Here is an 18,618-nt window from a genome sequence, read left to right as displayed (position 1 = left end):
AGGAGGTGTGAGCTGCCCACAGAAGAGCTTGGAAACACAAGCAGTTAGTTATAGGTGCTCAGCCAACAGATATTCCCTTGTTAAACAAAGCTGTAATACATCTAAATTGCATTGTGTCAGCTGGTTCAGCACTCAGTTGAGTGGGCTTGTTAAGAAAGCAACAAAAATTCCAAACATGACAAAAATTATTTTGTTCTGAACACCAGCTTGTACTTAAACAAGAATCAGTACTAGAAAGCAATACTTTTCAAAACTCCTTTATTCATTGCTAAGATCCAAGACATATATATTTTTAATAAATTCTGGCCTTACTTTTACCAGATGTACTATACAGGCAATATAAATTGGCAGATAGAAAAAAAAAAAACCTACACAGAAAACTGAAGAGGACATTTCTCCAAGTAGAAATAAAAACTGACCAATATAATTTTAAATGACATCATTGCTGATTTATGCAGATGGCTGACACTCTATAAGGGTGGTGACGCACTGGAACAGGTTGCCTAGAGAGGTGGTGAATGCCCTGTCCCTGGAGATACCTAAGGTCAGGCACTAGTTCGCACAGGTCCATTAGTTCCGAAATGCTTTGAGGCTGATTAGACCAACCTTTGAGCTTATGAGTTTGGGTGGAAGATTATCCTGAAATACTTCTACACCTTGTAACATCAGTACAAGCTTTTTCAGAACTAAGAGGTGGGCATCTGATTGATATACTAACAGATTTCTGTCATCCATCATGAGCTCATTTTTAATGGTATAGCTGAGAAAAGCTGTCCTCAACATCATAGGAATATGATATGGCATACTACCTGCAGCATCATACCACTAGCAGTTCCCGTTTATTTTATATTTTTAATGCTGGGAACATATATCCACTAAATCTGAAGGATGGATTTGCTGATTTAAAACGTTCTTTTATATATCCTAATTTATTCTATGACATAAAAAGACTTGAGTAAAATGTATTACTGAGTAACGTAAATGTAACTGCATACTGTATTGAGGGCTTACATGCTTTTCTAACTGATGTCAGTCCCTTAGGGCGTCTGAGTTCCTTACTGAAGTTTTCCATCAACTGGAATATGAAACAAATGATTGCCTTTTTTTTTTTTTTTTTTTTTTGCGTGCTTAGCTCTGACTAAGCATTTGCTTTTATTGATCCCAAAGACCTAGCAGCAGGAAATCGCCAAACAAATAAAAAGAAGAATCATTTCTGAGTATGTTTCCAGACACTTGATGAATCAACACTGTTCTATGTGCTGTGTCCTAGGAGTACACAGTGCTTTACAGTGCTAGCAGCAAAGGGTCTGACTGCCCACAGTATCTGTCTGAAGGTGCAAGGTGATTTGTAACCTACTGGCATCAGATAAGCCACAGAAAGAGAAGACACTTCATGTGCAAAAAATACATTACGATTACTTTATTAAAAATATATATCTCCTATTTGAATGCATTTTAAATTATCTCAAAGAATTACATCAAGCATTTGAAATAGCATGGGATACAAATTGATGTAACAGAGGAAATTTAAAGAGAAAAAACAACATTTATCACTCATTCCTGATAGGCAATCATACAAGATTGTAATTTGTTTGCGTTATTTGATTAAATGCATGAAATTGAGCTTTGGAACAATCCAGTGAGAAGCTGAGGGCCTTTTTGCATAATGATTTTGTCATATTCCATTTTATTAACCTATGACATCTAATGTAAAATATGGGTTGAAACTTTCAGGGTTCTCTGAATCCAAATATCAAATCCATTCATTCATTCAATTGATTCTAGGAATAAATTATTTCTTACATTTCTGATGTAACAGCTGAACAAACCAAAAGTCACTGTAGCTAGCAGGAGGGAGGTGATTGTTCCCATCTACTCTGCCCTCATGGGGCCCCATCTGGATGGAGTACTGTGACCAGGCCTTGGGCCCCAGTACAAAAAAGATTAGGAGCTGTTGGAGCAGATTCAGAAGAGGGCCACAAAGATGATCAGAAGGCTTGAGCACCTCTCTTAGGAAGAAAGGTTGAGGGAGATGGGCTTGTTTGCTCGTTGCAACCTTCCAGTACCTGAAGTACTAGATGGATAAAGCCTCTTTATCAAGGAATGTAGTGATGGGAAAAGGACTAACATTTTTAAAATAAAAATGTGTAGATTTAGATTAGATTTGAGGAAGAAATACTTCCCTATCTGTCACAGGCTAGCTAATATTTTCCTCCTAAAGTGCCCAATAAATATTTCTGACTTCCACATACACTACACACTAAGACCTCCTTCTCTTCCTTGTTTAGAACAATTATTTTGACTTCTAGGTTTCTTGCACACAGTAAAAACTTGCCAGCAGATCTTCCTGAAGATGAATATAGACAATATATATTACTCAAAACTAAGTTATATATTCATCTGGATTAATTTCAACTTAGGAAGAGCTATCTGTTGTAAACCATTAACCACACATCGTATTTTTCTCTGCTATTGGTCTAAATTGGAGGTGTCAACCTTCAGCCAGTTCAATCTACTTTCAAAGCTGCAAGCAATTTTCATAATACATTTTCTACGTTAATCCACCTCTGTATCAGACATGAATCATGGATGGATTAAACTAATCTGTCACAAGTTCTTAGTGGTGACAGAGAAGTGAGGCTGAGGAGGGGGCTCGGGGGAAGGTGAGAAGTTCAGTTGTTGGATATATAGAAATACGAGGCTGAGAAGTTAGATTAAACATCTTGCATCAAAAATGACAGCAAAAGATAAAATAAATAAAAAATGAATACTGGGAAATAAAAGACAAAGAAACTCAGAAGAGGAACTGTGGAAAACACTGTTAAAGGGAGATGTGAAAAAAAAAAAAAGCGGAGTCTAAAAAGATTCTAGAGGAATAGTCAGAGTGTCAGGACAAGATCGTGAAAAGAATGGAAGCTCAAAAAATGTGAGTAGAGGAGAGGAAGGAAGGGATGTAACTACAGAAGGAAGGAAAGAAGGTTATAATGAAAAGGAAAGAAGGTTAAAATGAAAAGCTCTGTCTTCTCTAGCATAATTTAAAACTGTAGTCAAAATGATTAAATAAGAGCTTAGGGAACCTCCATCAGTGCAGTGGAACAGATCAAGAAGTAAAAAGGAAGCAGCAGAAAAGAAAATCAACTGTTTCAAAAAAGTGTAAAAAGAATAATATAGAGTAGTGCTAAGGTGGACTGTGCATGAAAGCAAGAATTAAAAACAACAACAAAAGAAACAACAACAAAAATAAAACAAGCAAGCAAACAAAAAAACAAATGAAAACAATAAAGAATTATGTTAAGAATCTCACTGTAGGCAATTCTCTATAATCATTCCTGAATTTTTATATGCCATCTCAGTACCTCTGTTTTTTTATCAATGCTACTTGTCAACACTAAATTTGCTCTTCTTTTGGACTTGAAGCCATTTTCTCTGTGTTTTACTATAGTAAGAATATAAGAACTAATTCCATAATACTGAAAAATTTTCTGAAGCGATATTGGAAAAATGTGGGAAGAACCAAAAGCTTACCGAAAGTTTCACAAAATATGTTTTCAACAATGAAAATGGAAATGGAAAATGGTTGATTTTGGCTTAGATTTCTTTTTGAAGCCATTGTTTGCGTTTGTATCCAAATGAACATAATATAATTTAGATCTTTCCATCTGCTAAGTTGTTCACAATATAAAAAATATTATTAAGAATACGATATAATGTCATTAGCAAAACTAATGTATTAATTGCTTTATACTTTATCCCCCCTCACGGGATACCATCTCAAACTAAGGTCTTTTTAAAGGTATTCACTATTATTTTTAAATATACGTCTAACATTCAAAGTTTGTTGCTAGGACCACTGAGTATTTGAATATCCATAATCTTTACAGTGGTGATTGTATTATAATATCTGGACTCTCTCTGTGATATTTTACATAGTTTTTATGCCACCTGGTGGTCAAATGCCTAATAGATTCATAATGGTTGAAATTCACCTGCAGCAGCAACGTACTGTCTTGGATGTAAAACAGATACTGCAGTTGTGCCTTGCAAAGGATGGGTTACCAGGACAGACCTTCCCAAGGGAGAGATGGTATCTGCATAAACTCTCTCCAAATCATAGGAAAAAGGGTTGAGGAGAGTGGAACACAGCTGTGGGAGAATGGGACTCAAACTTTCCAAAGTATTAACTGGTCAATACAGCATCTGCAATTACATTTGCGGTAAACTATTCTTCATTCTGCTTTGTCTTTATTCTCATTTGTGACCAGAGCTTCATTTCCATGTGACTTGCACCACCGCATGTAGTTTATACAACTCTAGAGTTGTATGTCAACTTTGTGCAGTTTCTTCTTGAAGTGCGCGAGAAGACTAAATAGTGGATGGTATCTTAGAGCATAACAAGTACATAATAATTGCTGCATTGAGTCAGAACAAAAATCTAGTTGGTTTACTACCCAGATTGTGCTACTTGGTAGCACCATGAATCATGCACTTGAGTTTCCTGTGCCCACATATTGGGAGCAAACACCAACTACCTAAATGCCTTCAGTGACTATTCCAGATTCCTCATTTTATATGCAGGATTTTCTCTTATTTTTTAAATTTGTTGATTTCCAAATTTGTTTGGCTCAAAATTTATTTTTTTCCCCTCCCTGAACTCTGGGAGATCTTTTAGCTTCAACTAGCTCAGTTTTTTAATATAGACCAACATGGGAAATGCTCAACAAAAGAGCTCTGAAAGAAAACAAACTAAGTATAGATTGATTCTTCTTTGTCTTATCTCCTAGGTTTAGAAACTTCTTGACTGGGGAGGAATGTGTGTATACTTAGATGACTACATTAAAAATAAATTATTAAAAACAGAATTTATTTTATATCAGTAGAATATCCAGGCTAGCAAGATTATATTATTTTCTACAATTCCTTGGAGCTCTAGGAGAAGGATTTTCCATAAATTTTCTTATAAGATCATAAAACTACTTCCAGCCCTTGCTCCTTGAGCTCACCTCACTGAGGAGTGAAGGAGTATTCTTCAACACTGGAAATCTAACAATGTCAGGAAGTATGGCTTGGCAGGATGTGAGAGAGAGGAGCATGCAAAAATATTTCATAGCTCTGAAGATTTTCTGTTTGTGGAATGATAGTAATACACTGCATTTACCTTTTGCAACTCAATCTTCTTTACCAATATTGGTTTAACCTCCTGTCAGTCCTGGTAGTATTAGAATATTTTTTCTCATGTCATAAATGAGAAAACAAGCCCAAGGAGAGTATAAAGTCTCCCTTTAACTATTACGGTGAACATAAGAGAGGGTGAAAATTAATCCATTGCTTCAGTCCCAGTTCTGTGCCTTATAGACAGAGCAATATTCCAGCCAAGGATAACAAAAAATTCCCATTTTGCCAGGCCTTTTATCTGGCACATACTATCTGTGAACTCTATTAAAACTTGTAAATCTTGGTAACCGAAGAAGTGGTGTCAGCTATGCAGGTCATTTTCTGGTGATGGCAAATTAATGTAGTACATATTACATGATGACTGCATACTGCATTCTTTGCTATGTTGGTTTCTGCTAACACATCACAAACACCGTCTTCATCTTCTGTTTGCAAAGTTAGTTAAATTCTCAACATCAGCGTTTTTGTTTTTTTTTTTCAATAGATATCCTGTTATTTGGCTAAATGCTGGAAAATTGGCCAAAAAAACCCAGTAATTTTGAAGTGCCTTCAAATTTAACTAATCAGTCTGAACAAGTAGATATTTCATTATTTGAGGAGTCCATCCATTTTTCTGTCTTGTGAGAAGATTATGAACTTTAAAAATACAGTTTTGTCCCAGAGCTTTCTCAGTTAAGCATCTTCTCTGACTTTTTGGTCTGTGTCCCAGACACATTCTTGACATTGTGGTAGATGACAAACAATAGCGTAACAGTTTATTGGAGTCAGTTCCTTTTGTACACATTAGAATTAATAACAAATGCCTATTTTAATATTTTAATTTCAATTCTGAAGTGTCATCATCAGATCCATCTTTGACCCTGCACTCTACAAACACAGATGTCCAAGTCAGTTTACTCAACCATTTGGTAGCCTTACATCTGTAATAGGAGTCTATTTTGTCGTCTGTTACATTGGGTTCATTTCACCAACTATTCATAGAACTGCTGATAGATTTTTCTTCATAAACTTATGAATTTTTAAATATTATTGGAAAGTCAGGAAACTAGTAAAATTTTTTATTTATATTATTTCTGATCTGGGCCTGGGGACATGCAACACCAGATACCTCTTCATCTTCATAGTAAGTATCTTCATAGTAAGTATCTAGTGTTGAGCTTATCTACATTTTTGATGTACCTGAGAGAAAAACAGACGTTGAATTGGTGATGGAAACCACTACCTCTGCAGAGTTTTTTCTTTTATGTGCAAAATGCGGGGCTGTAAAAACTTGAAATAACCAAGGAAGGGTAATGAGTAGTTTGGAAAAAAAAATACTTTCACCAGTTGTTTTCAGGACTATTTATATGCAGTATTAATAATTAATGATAGTATTAAAATAAGTAGAAGTGAATTAATTTTTTCAGTTATGTTCTCTACAGGCATAATAGAAATCTACAAAGGTGTAGGGCAGCAGAGATCCCTTGATCATAGTTCTTATGTGGACTGACTAATTCATTTTTGTTGTCTTCCTCTTTCATGAAGATATATGTGTCATTATGTTTGTGGCATTCAGAATACATCACACAAATTTTCGGCTTTACCCTAAACTTTGATTTGAAAGTAATGCTACCTATTTATTTTATTATGTTGGCCCATGATATCAGAGGTGGATGATGGTGTTATGGCAGTAGAGGATGAACATGCTCACCAATATCCCACTACATTTTGTTGCCATGTGACAGAGGGCAACAGAGAACAGTCTGACAGAACGATGTCTGACATGGAAGTGCATATGAAGTGAAGGTGTGGCACTGAATTCCTCCATGGAAAAAATGGCACCCACTGATATTCATCAATGCTTGTGAACATTTATGGAGTCCAAACAGTGGATGTGAGTACAGTGAGACAGTGGGTGGTGCATTTCAGCAGTGGTGACAGCAACATGAAAGACAGGCTACATTCTGGAAAGCCATGCAGATTTTTACAAGCTCAACATGCAGACATCTGTTCATGGCTGCCAAAAATGCACAGCTAATGGTGACTATGTTGAAAAGTAGTGTTTTGTATCTGAGAATTTGCTCTATCAAATAGTGTTATTGTGCTCTTTGTTGTAAATAAATATCTGTGTAAATAAATAGGAGGCATTACTTTCAGAGTGGACCTACCTGTTGTGGATCTGACAACAAAGCCAATATACTGAGAAACCGGAGAAGCTGTATCAACATTTATCTCTCATCATGACATACAAAAAATATATCTATCTTTCACAGCAATTACCAAACAATTCAGCAGATTCTAGAGAGGTTTCATTCATGCCTTTGGTTCTTCCTGCATGGTTTACTTTGCTTTCATTGTTCTAATAAATTGAAATTGGAATTCTGTTGCCTTTTAATTTATTTGGAAGTCAGCTGCATAGACTGATCTGCTTGGATGCAACTGAGTGTCATCCAATATCACTAAGGTAAGGTGAACCCTGGCAGTAGTTCTCTGGGATCAAAATTAAACTCCTGATTTTGTATTTCATTCTAACATTTGTACCATGAAGAATACCTGAGGCAAAAAAAAAGTATTCTCTAGATTTTACACACACGTGGTAGGTTCTTAATTATATCTTGGAGCAGAAGTTTCTTTCCATAATTGAGTGAAAGTGTCATAAGAGTTCGTGTGTAACATCTACAAGAGAACATCTACAAGTTTAACATTACTGGCAGTTGAAGAATTGAAGCTTAATGTACTATTCTGTGCTTTGTTGAGAATGATTACGGTGTCCTTCATTTTGGTATAGTACCTCTTTTGCCAAATAGGTAAGCAATACTCTGTTACAGATAGGGCTGGAACTTAGTCTGAAATTTTGCAGATGTATTTGTTGCAGTGGCTAATCCAGGTAAAACTAGTATAAAATGACATAGATTTTTCAAATATCTGAAGTGCCGTTGAATTCTGTGCCATAACAAATGAGACACCTGCATGTCCAGTCATGCACTGCTCTCTTGCTGCACAAATTTATGATGAGCTTCTGCTTAGTCCAATTGAATGCAAATGAATCCCATGACCTTTAAAGCCCTTGGTTTCAGTCTCCAACGTCTGCAGTGACATCTGCAATATAAATTTGCAGGAGTTATTGAAGGGAACAGAGAAATCAGTGTAAAACCTGTAAATGACTGATGTCCATGCCAAGCCCCTACAGAGCATCACTGTCTGTTCTCTTTGGACTTATTTGATTGTCAGGGTAGACTGTAATTGTCTGTTACAGAGCATTTTTATCAGATTAAGATAACAGTGGTAATTTGTGTCATTAGCACCTATAGTAATAGACATCAAAGAGTCATGAGATGCAGCTGTTACCTTGAACTGCATCTTGTAAGCTACAAAAGGAAATTGGTGGGGATTGCTAGTTCATCTTAGACTTATTTTTCATATTAGACTTAAAAATAGCTATAATTTTCCAACATTAATAAAATGTCAAAAACATTTAGTGCGAAAATCATAAAATTAGAGTAGATCAAAGGGCAAAGACAAGCTCAAAAGGAAGCTCATACAAAAAGATTCACAAATATAAGAGATGAATGATCTGAGACTGACAAATTCCAGCCTGACATTCTTCCCAGTTCTCAATAGTTTATCTCTGTAGTTTAGCTGAAGTTGATGAGATCACATTGAGTCTGCCAATACAAACTTCTACCTTAAAATGATTCCTAACTTACTAAAACTTCTCACAGCAGTGATGCAGTAGCTCTTCATTCCATATGCACACCTCTTTCTACAAAATGTGACCATCCCAATGCAATTTATTTCTCACAGGGAACTCCCAGCTGACTCCAGGGACACTTTTTATAACTCACAGAGTTCCACAGTACTGGTTCTATACTACTCTGAAGAGAATTAAAAAATGACCTTATCTTGAGCATTCAGTCCCAAAGTTCTTACTAAAACATTAAAAATAATATAAGTATCTCAGTTTAATGAACAATTTATTTTGTGTGGGAAGACTGGGAGTTAGTAATCCAGATCATTATCCCTCTATATACTACAAGAAAAATTATTTGCCTAAAATAGTGAAGTCTGTTCTGCAAATAATTTATTTGCTGCTGTCATCCTTAAGCTTTAAGACATCAAGGTATCTATGCTAGGACAGGTCCAGCATTACAGAGTGCCCCATCTAAAACAAAGTAACTTTGGTTCTTCATTACTTTACAGTGACCACCAGAGCTTTTTTAAGTAAGTGATAAGAACTATTTTGAACATGGAAGATCTCTAATCCTGGTTACTGTTCAAGATTCAGGATCTAGTCTTCCACTGTCCCAAATTCTCCTGAGAACCTCTCACAATCCCAGTTCCATTTCCTTTGGTCATCAGCTTTCCCTTATTTCCCTTTCCTCCATGTCTGCCTTGTACTGAGGGGCCTAGAACCAAACCCAGTCCTTCAGGCATGGCCTCACAAGTGCTGAGCAGAGTGGAAGGGTCACCTCCCTCAATCTGCTAGCCATAGTCTTCCAGTTGCAGCCAAGAGGCGGTTGGTGCTCATTGTGTGAGGACCACCAGGACCCCCACGCTTTCCTTCATTGCCACTTTGTTGACCATCCTGAATGAGTGCCTGTGGTTCTTCCTCCCCAGTTGCAGGATTTTGCATTTATCTTTGCTGAACTTCACTGACTTATTTGTCTATCCTGCCTAAAAACCTCTGAATGGTGGCACTAACCTCTGGTGTATTAATCACTTCTCACAGTCCTGAATCCTCTGCAGACTTGCTGAGGATGCACTTTGCATCATCATCCAGGTCATTAATGGAGTCATTATACAGAACTGGACTCTGTATTCACCCCTGGGGTACATCACTAGTCTCCAAATGGATTTCATGATGGTAATCACAACACTTTGAGCCTGCCAGTTCAGTGAGCTTCCAGTTTACCTCACCTATTCATTTATTTTCCATGATGGTGGTGACAAAAAGTGTTTGAAAGTTGTATGGCTGCACTAAACATAAGAAGGAATCTTCTCTTTCATCCCAGCAGCTACAAAATCATAAGATCAATACTTAATCTAGCTGTAGTGAATAATTCACACTTTAGACCCCAGAAGAGAAATACCAGAGAAGTGCAAGTAATGCACTTAAGTTGTCTCAGGTGCCATGAAACTTCCTCCTGTCTGAGGGAGTCCAACATTTGATCAGGTGTTTCCCTCAGCTAGGAGTAGGCCTGTGAGTCCACCTGACAGCAATTGCACGTTCATCTTGGGTGTCAATATCAGAACAGGTCTGATTTATTGTCCTTGTCTAGACTGCAGTGAACAACTGCAAGTCTGCCTGGAAGGTAATACTGAACAGACTCTATTACAAGATGTACATACTACCTCTCTTGCTTCTTGGTCTTCCTTTTTGCCACTCTGTCTTTGTACCTTGCTTCCTCTCAAACACTATTTCTATTTTCTACTTGCTAGTCCCAGTTTAGCTACATTCCTGATAAAATAATGCTTTATATAGGCTAAGTGATGTGTCCCAGGTACCGCTAGCCTTGCAAGAGTCTGCTCCTCTGAAGGTGACTGATACTTTCCCTCAATTGTTTGTGAGATTTTGCCTTTTTTCACATAAACTCATTAATCCCTGTGGAATCCTGCCACCATCATGGTGCTCTGTAAGATCAGCCTCCCACATTATCATCTTTCATGACAAAAGACATCTCATTTCATGGCTAGTAGCTCTCGTTTTTATTTGGTTTAACATCAGTTGAGGAGCCTGTAAGAGGCCTCAGCATCTGCTGGCCCCTCTAAGATATTCTAGGGAGACATTTCAATTATTTTATAGTAAGAAACATGAGCTGAATTTTGTAACAGCAACGATCATTCTGTGTCTCCTCTGAATGGATAGGTCCAGTTTATAACACCACCTGAAATCTACACAAACTCAGCTCTTTAATTCAACGAAATCCTACATTCCTCTTCTCAAGACACAATCATGAGCAATAATTAAAAGGTACTTTGTTTCAAAAAGCTCAGCTGGTAAGTATCAGGAAGTTCTACTCTGCTCTGTTCTTTTAAAATCACAATATGATGACACAGGGCTATAGGGATTTCTCTGCTTAGGAGATGTACTTTTATGTGCAACCTACTGAACTTGCATGCAGTCACAAACAGCACATCTTACTCCATATTTTCTGCTTCTGTGTTTCTGTGGTTGTTCTTGTCATTTTGTCTGCTTGTTAATTAAATATAAGCATTTTTCTTTGCCAGATTAAAAACATTTCCAATAAAAAGACGGGAGGAACAAGTTTTACTTACCACAATTTGCTGAGTAAGAGGGATGGAAGGAGGACACAAGAAACATGATCACATGTGCCTTACTTTCTTACAAAATTTAAACAAAAATGACATAATATACTGCCATTGCAGCTGCCTTTTCCCATTGTTCCTATATCGCTATTATTTAAATCAAGTGCCCTGTTACCCAAACCACTCCTGACACTAAAATACATGCTATTCACATTTTCTCTTAGACAGAAGTGGGACTGAATGAATCACTCCTGTGACTCATCATAGCTCTTCTTTGCACACCATGGTAGAATACACTGAATGATTTAACATAAAATTGGACTTTCTCTGTTCTGACAGAATCTTTTTGCATAAGCTTCAAATTACTGTCTTTCAAATTATTTTAACTTACTCTCTTCCTTGGATTTGGCAGATTGCCCTGATGAAAAGACAGTTTTCCCATACACGGAATGATATTTTACTAAAAATTGTCAATAATTATCAGATTGTTCTTATATGGTTCTAGTACCCAAACTAATGCTTTTGTTACATACTGGCATTTGAGCAGTGCTCCTCAGCACAGTTCTCCAGGCACCAGGAACTGCTAGAAACGCTACAATGCCACACGCAAAGGTCATGAACATGCCATCTTTTTCTGATGAAAGACTATGTTGTTTATCTGGCACACTTACTAGTAGTAGAATTTGCATTCTGGTCTTTTGCAGATGCTCAGAAAAGTAAGAAAATAAATCTTTTCAATCACCTGAATAGCTGTAGAAGATCTACTCAAATTAGGTCCCAGATCTCTCATCTTCCCCCACCATTTCATGTGGAATGCTATTATTCCCAGTTACTTATTTGGATTGATATTTAACAGGAATTGCCCTGAGAGTAACTGTTCATGACAGGGTGTAAGACAGGAGATATCAGAAGACTGAAGGAGTTGTGATGGATGTACTGTATGAGAAAATGGAAGTGCTGGAAATAAACTTGGGGAAATCATAAAATCGTAGGAGGTGGTTAGATGAGTTCATTGCTTTCCTCAGTGCATGAATTTCTATGGCCAGTCACAGGAAAAGGCTTTCCTTAGGTAAGAAAACACTCAAGGTATTCAATGACATTTTGCAGTATTTTCATGTTAAAAAGAAGCCCAAACTGTTCAAGAACAGTGTTTTGTAATGTTAAAATGGAACTATGAAAATAACCTTGATTAGAAGAAAAATACTTCAATGTACTGTGTTGTTGTATATTTTGACAACAGGTGTACAATTCATTTTTCTGTCATAGAGTGAAGAGCTAACCTGCTAAGAGCTGAGTATTTTGAATATTAAGGAGATATTCAGTGAACGCTATCCCATCAGCATAGTCTTTCTGTGACATGCCTAACTGAATGCAAAAAGCTTATTAAGTAAGCTCACATAAATTGATCTAAAGAAATTCAGTTCTAAATAAAGTTCATATAAATAAATCTAAATAAACACAGCTGTAAAATTTCAGAGAGTAATGTTCTTCCTGTCCTTAATGTATAAGAGTTAGACTTTAACCTTGTCCTGCCAGAAGACTGCAGTTAAACTGAAAGTCTGGCAATTTTTAAACAAGTTTGCCAATCCCATAATGCCCCCTCTGTATTGGTAGATCTTCTACAGATCTGATATGAACACAAACAACTTTGTCCATTGACCGCTTCTTTTAGGAACATTTCTGCGGTGCAAGTTTCCGCTGTCAGTGCTCCAAGCCCAACTGTGACCACATTGCTGCAGCTGGCGCTGGGCTGGATATGATCACCCCAAAACTTCAGAGAAACAGAGTCCATTTAGAGGGGACTTTCAGCTGCAGTTACAGTGCTGAGGAAATGCCTGCTTCTTAAAGACGTACAGGTATCTCTACGGTTTGATAATACCATTTACTGTGGCATTCTCATTTCTTTATTTGCATTGTACAGTGGGCCTCTGAACTTGGTGAAACAATTAAGCATTGCTGTCACACTGTCTGTAAATGTTTCTCTGATGTAATTAATTTTATTATTGGAATGAAATGTTCCAAAATGATAACGTCCAAGTGAAGACCACTGCTAAGTGACATTCCTTGGGGGTCGGTATTGAGACATGCTATTCAACATCTTTTTTCTATTTGGACACTGGCATTGAGTGCACCCTCAGCAAGATTGCCAGCAACACCAAGCTATGTGGTGCAGCTGACATGCTGGAAGGAAGGAATGACGTCCAGAGGGACCTTGACAGAATGGTTGGCCCATGCAAAACTCGTGAAGTTCACTGAGGCCAAGTGCAAGTTTCAGAGCCTGCGCTGGGACAACAGCAAACAAAAATATAGGCAGTAAGTGGATTGAGAGCAGATCTGTGAAGAAGGACTTGGAGGTGTAGGTGGATGAGAAACTCAACATGAGCCCATAGTGTGTGCCTGCATCCCAGAAAGCCAGCTATCTCTTTGGTTGCATCAAAGGAAGTGTAGGTAGCAAGTTGAGAGAGGTGATTCTCCCTTTCTACTCTGCTCTCATAAGACCTCACCTGGAGACCTGCATTCAGCTCTGGGGCCAACAGCACAAAAAAGATGTGGAGCTGTTAGAGCAGGTCCAAAGGAGGGCTGTGGGGATGATCAGAAGGCTGGTGCACCTCTTTTACAAATGAAGCCTGAGAGAGCTGGGGTTGTTCAGTCCAGACAAGAAAAGGCTCTGGGGAGACCTTGTAGTAGCCTTGCAGTACTTATAGGAGGATCTATACAAAAGATGGAGAGACAGTCTTTATCAGGGACTGTAGTGATAGGACACTAAAAGATAAAAGAGACATTAGGAATAATTTATTTAAGCAGAGAGTGGTGAGACACTGGATCAAGTTGCCCAGATAAATTATGGATGCCCAATCTTTAAAGAGTTCAGATTGAGAGGCATTTTGGGCAACCTGAAAGGTATCCTTGCCCATAGCATAGGGGTTGGAACTAGATGATCCTTAACATCCCTTCCAATTCAAACTATTCTTTGATTCTCTGATTCTGTGAATAACCATTTGTATATCGTTTTCATTCATTATGAAGTATAAATGCTTTCTTCATAACCTTCTTGAGATTAAGACCTGATGCTACTAATGCAATTTTGATATTCATTGTTGATTTTTTTAAAAGACTGTGATGAATTTTAGCTCTGAAATTGCCAAAGATATTTTTTTGCAATCTTAGTATGTAATATCAAGAAAGCTACATCAAACTTCCTGTATACTGTTGATGTTCAGCAGAAGATTCACGATATAGCTTACTGTTCCTCTCATATCCAGAAACAAACAAACAAACAAACAAACAACAACAACAACAAAAAACAGAACTCTGCTTAGAAAAACAGAGTCTATGGTTGGACAGATTTCTCCCTGGAACTATGTAATGGTGGATAATATTAATACCATTGCCTCCTGCTTTGGGGACAGAATGGTCAGTTTTGAATGAAGCCTTGCTGTTTTCTCTATAAGGTATTAATATAGTATTAAATTACATTAAAACACAGCTCCAGTGCAGTGAATGCACTGTGAATTTCCACAGACCAAAATAGCTGTGTGATTTCCTTTAATTCCCATAACTTTCAGAAAAGGTCATGAGTACTTGACACTGCAGCTCAGTTGAAAGTAGTAGTTCAAATAGGTCATCCAAGTAAGCATGTTAAAGGAAGAAAGTGCCCTGATCATTTTTTTGAAACTGGTCAATGCTGTTTCTATGTATTTTTGTCTAGTATTCCAGTACACGGGCAGAATTAGCCATAACAATAACACACCACCATCTCTCTTAGATTATAATCAAAGAAGTTGAAAATGTGTGTTTGGTTTCAGTAACATGGATCCCCTTCCAATTAAAGAAATGAAAACATACTGACTTCAGAATAATGAAGATCATGTCATTTTTAAACCCTCAATGCTTTCCAGATACCTCTTGTTCTCTGGCACCCATCTTGCTTTAGTTGTTTCTCAAGCTCAGTAATGTGCTCAGAGCTTTCTTACACAAACAGCTAAGAACATAAGTAAAGATGCTGTGATGGAATTACAGAGGCCAAAACCATTTCTTTTGTGACTTACTATGGACAGAAGAAAACTCCAGTGAGAGAAAAACAGATGATGTAGAGTTTGAAGATATACTGAAAGTAGAGAGTATTTGCTCCATGATTTCACGAACTGTGAGTCCTTGAGGGTAAAGTTTCCTAGATGCTTTTGCCTACTGGGTAACTAAATGTCAGAAATTACTGCCATGATAGACAAGAGTACTATCTTTCTCATCTGCAGCTCCTATGTACTGAAAGAAAAATGTTCCAGCAGAGAGGTGTAAGACTATTAGAACATGAGATGGAATCAGTGCATTAGGGATGGGTCCCGTGAAACCCACCATCCGCCAAGAATACCATGACCCAAACATTTAATATTCCCTTATCTCCTTATCTGGTTTTCCAGAGAGAGGATCGTGTTGTGTGCTATATATTTAAATTTCAGCTTTCAGTTATAAATTTCATATTTTCATGGAGTAGAAACAAGGACAAAAATTAAATTAGACAAGAGAAGGATATATGACATCTGAAGGGTAAATGCTTGAAGGAACTTAGCTGGTTTCTTTGATTTATTAGATAAATCAGCTGGTGTTCTTTATCTAAGCTCTAATTTTGCTATGCTTCCTCTGTCTCATATGCAGGGGTTCACTGAAATTATTCAGAAATACCCCTCTGAAGGTTTAGAAAGACTACAGGGAAATAAATCAATGACAACATGCCAAAGTCCATCATAATGGGAATCATTTGACACAGGTCAGCACGAATGATGAAGTTCAAAAGTTGATTGAATTAACTGCAGTACAGAATAATGGTTTAAAAGGAGATATTCTTTCCATGTTTTACATATACATTTTGTGGCATACCCTAAACAAAACTTGCAATTGGAATATTAAAAGAGAATACCACAAAAGTGACTCACAATAAGAAGCCCCTACTTGGTTAGTTTTTTTTCAAGAAAGAGAGGTAGAGGTGATCTTACTGAGAATCAGACAGTAGCAGTGAAGTGATTGGGATTCATTTCAGACATAAAATGCATAAAGTAGAATACCAAAGAGCCTAGCTTTGTGATGCCCAGCTGAACTTGAAACACCTGCATTCTTCACTTATTTTAACTTTGCTCAGCTGATGGATAGGTAGGTAAGTAAACCCTACTTCTTAGTAAGCAGTAAGAAGTAATCAAACGTCAGCAGTGAAAGCAGGCTAAAGATTTGTATTGAGGAGATTCTCCCCCTAGCATTCATTCATTCTAGTCCTATGTTCTTTATGTGACACTGTGAGAATCTGAGGGGGATTCCCATTTTGTTTGACAAAGTGAGTGAATTAGCCTCAGGCTCAGATTTTTTTTCAACACCTGTAAAATGATATTTCCTTTCCTTGTTCGTACTCTAAACTAAAAATCAGGAATATTATTCCCAATGTCCCTTGGGCTCACTCTCTATTAGGCAGGAAAACTTCATGAACAATTAGGGAGAAAAAGTAGATTTAAGAAGCACAGAGTATTTAGTCTTTTCCATGAAGATTGTTCTGAAATCAAATAATTTACAACCAAAAAGAAAAACAAAGCTTACAGCACCGTTTTCACATCTAATATCCTGAAGATACTTGTTTTTATTTTTATTTTTTAATTTCCTCTTGTGAGGTTTTGTAACTTTAAAATAAAGGAAGTACACAAAGCAACGTGTACAGCAGTAAAAAAAGAAATTCAAGGCAAAGGTAAAAGCACCAAATCAAACTTAACCAGAAGAAGGAAGCAAATGAAACCTATTTTTTTTGCTGGGGAAAAAAAACAAAAAAACAAACAAAAAAACCTGACAAACCAAACCTAATCAAAACACAGAAACAAAAAACATCTGAGACAATTACTTTTCAGCCACCTTCTTCCTTTTATGTGCATACACACATCACATACACACTCTCATACAGAGTATAGACCAGCATCTATTAAAAATATTTATTGGCATACGTTTTATTTTTTAAGTCAGCGTTAACACAGTTCAACACTAATGAGACAGGAAACAAAGTAAACATTGGAAATGCTTAAAGTCTTCTTGAGCTTGATTCTGATCTCACACATACAACTTTAAGTTCAGCCTTTATAAATTGGTAGAGATTTATTCCAGATTTATGCCATTTTAATGGCTCTTTAAGGACTGATGATTACTGTAGCTAATTACACAGATTGGAGCAATCAGGATGCACTAAACTCAGCAGCGTGAAGCAGTCCAGTCTTGGCTCAGCTAGACATTGGGCTCAGGAGTGGAGGTAAAATAAACAAAAACCATTCTGAGTTAAATTGTTTTGTTATATAACTTCCCCTTGTTCTCACTGAATAGAAGCCATTTTAAGTAAACGAGGAGGAATGAGTGACTGCCTGAATTTTTGGGAGGCATAACAGATACATACAAAACAAAACAAAACAAAACAAAACAAAAAAAGAAGTTTTGTCCAAATAATTACTTTGTTGTCAGTTTGGAACTACTTTTATTGACTCTAGAAAATGTCACAAGGTTCTTTTAAGCCAACACATAACAATCAGTACTTCGCAAAGGTTTAGAGACTTTGCCAGAACAATGAATCGGCTTCACGGAAGTTAAATTACAAAGGCTGTAAAACTAATGTGCTTAAGAAATACATGTTCAGGCTTTGTGATACGAAAGGAATAACTGAACCATTGCCTACATGAACAGCATCAAGTATTTTTATCAGATTTATGATGCTTTGGAAGAAAAGGAGCTGAAAAACCACATGGCGGGGACTTAGTATTTCTTTGTTCTCGTGATCTGAAGACATTAGAGAACAAAACAGAATCTCAAGCCAATCTGAATCTTCCTGGCTTTCTGCATGCACTTAAAATAGAAGAAACAACACCTCCTGCTGGTACATGGGATGCAGTAGCAGCAGACAAGTCATCACAGAGCACAAACTCTTCAATTTTCTGCCTCTGGGTAGTGGACCCTCTTCACAGTTTCTCATTTTGATCTTTATCCATGTAGATAGAGCCTCAGAAAATCACAGAACCACAGAATTGCAGGAGTTGGAAGGCACCTCAAGAGATCATCAAGCTCAACACCCAACTCACAATGTTCAGATTATGAGACTGATGCAGTGACAAGGACCACTGTTTTAGGGACAATTATAGGGTTGTTTTCATTTTTGTTTCTATTTTTAGTTTTGCTGAGATGTTTTAC

General features: G+C 37.1%; 1 long non-coding RNA gene across 2 annotated transcripts in view; it reads left to right on the top strand.

Moving 5' to 3' along the window:
* Positions 1 to 13,056: 13,056 nt before the first annotated feature.
* The window catches only part of LOC121110322, an 82,177-nt gene continuing 76,615 nt past the window's right edge, over positions 13,057 to 18,618 (top strand). For both annotated transcript variants that reach the window (XR_005858226.2, XR_005858225.2), the window contains exon 1: positions 13,057 to 13,274. This is a non-coding gene — a long non-coding RNA (uncharacterized LOC121110322). The remainder of the gene's footprint in view (positions 13,275 to 18,618) is intronic.

Source organism: Gallus gallus, chromosome 3 (genome assembly GCF_016699485.2).
Source record: "Gallus gallus isolate bGalGal1 chromosome 3, bGalGal1.mat.broiler.GRCg7b, whole genome shotgun sequence".
Lineage (NCBI taxonomy): Eukaryota > Metazoa > Chordata > Aves > Galliformes > Phasianidae > Gallus > Gallus gallus.
The sequence above is the reverse complement of the archived record's forward strand: the minus strand, read 5'-3'. Positions and strand labels throughout refer to the sequence as shown.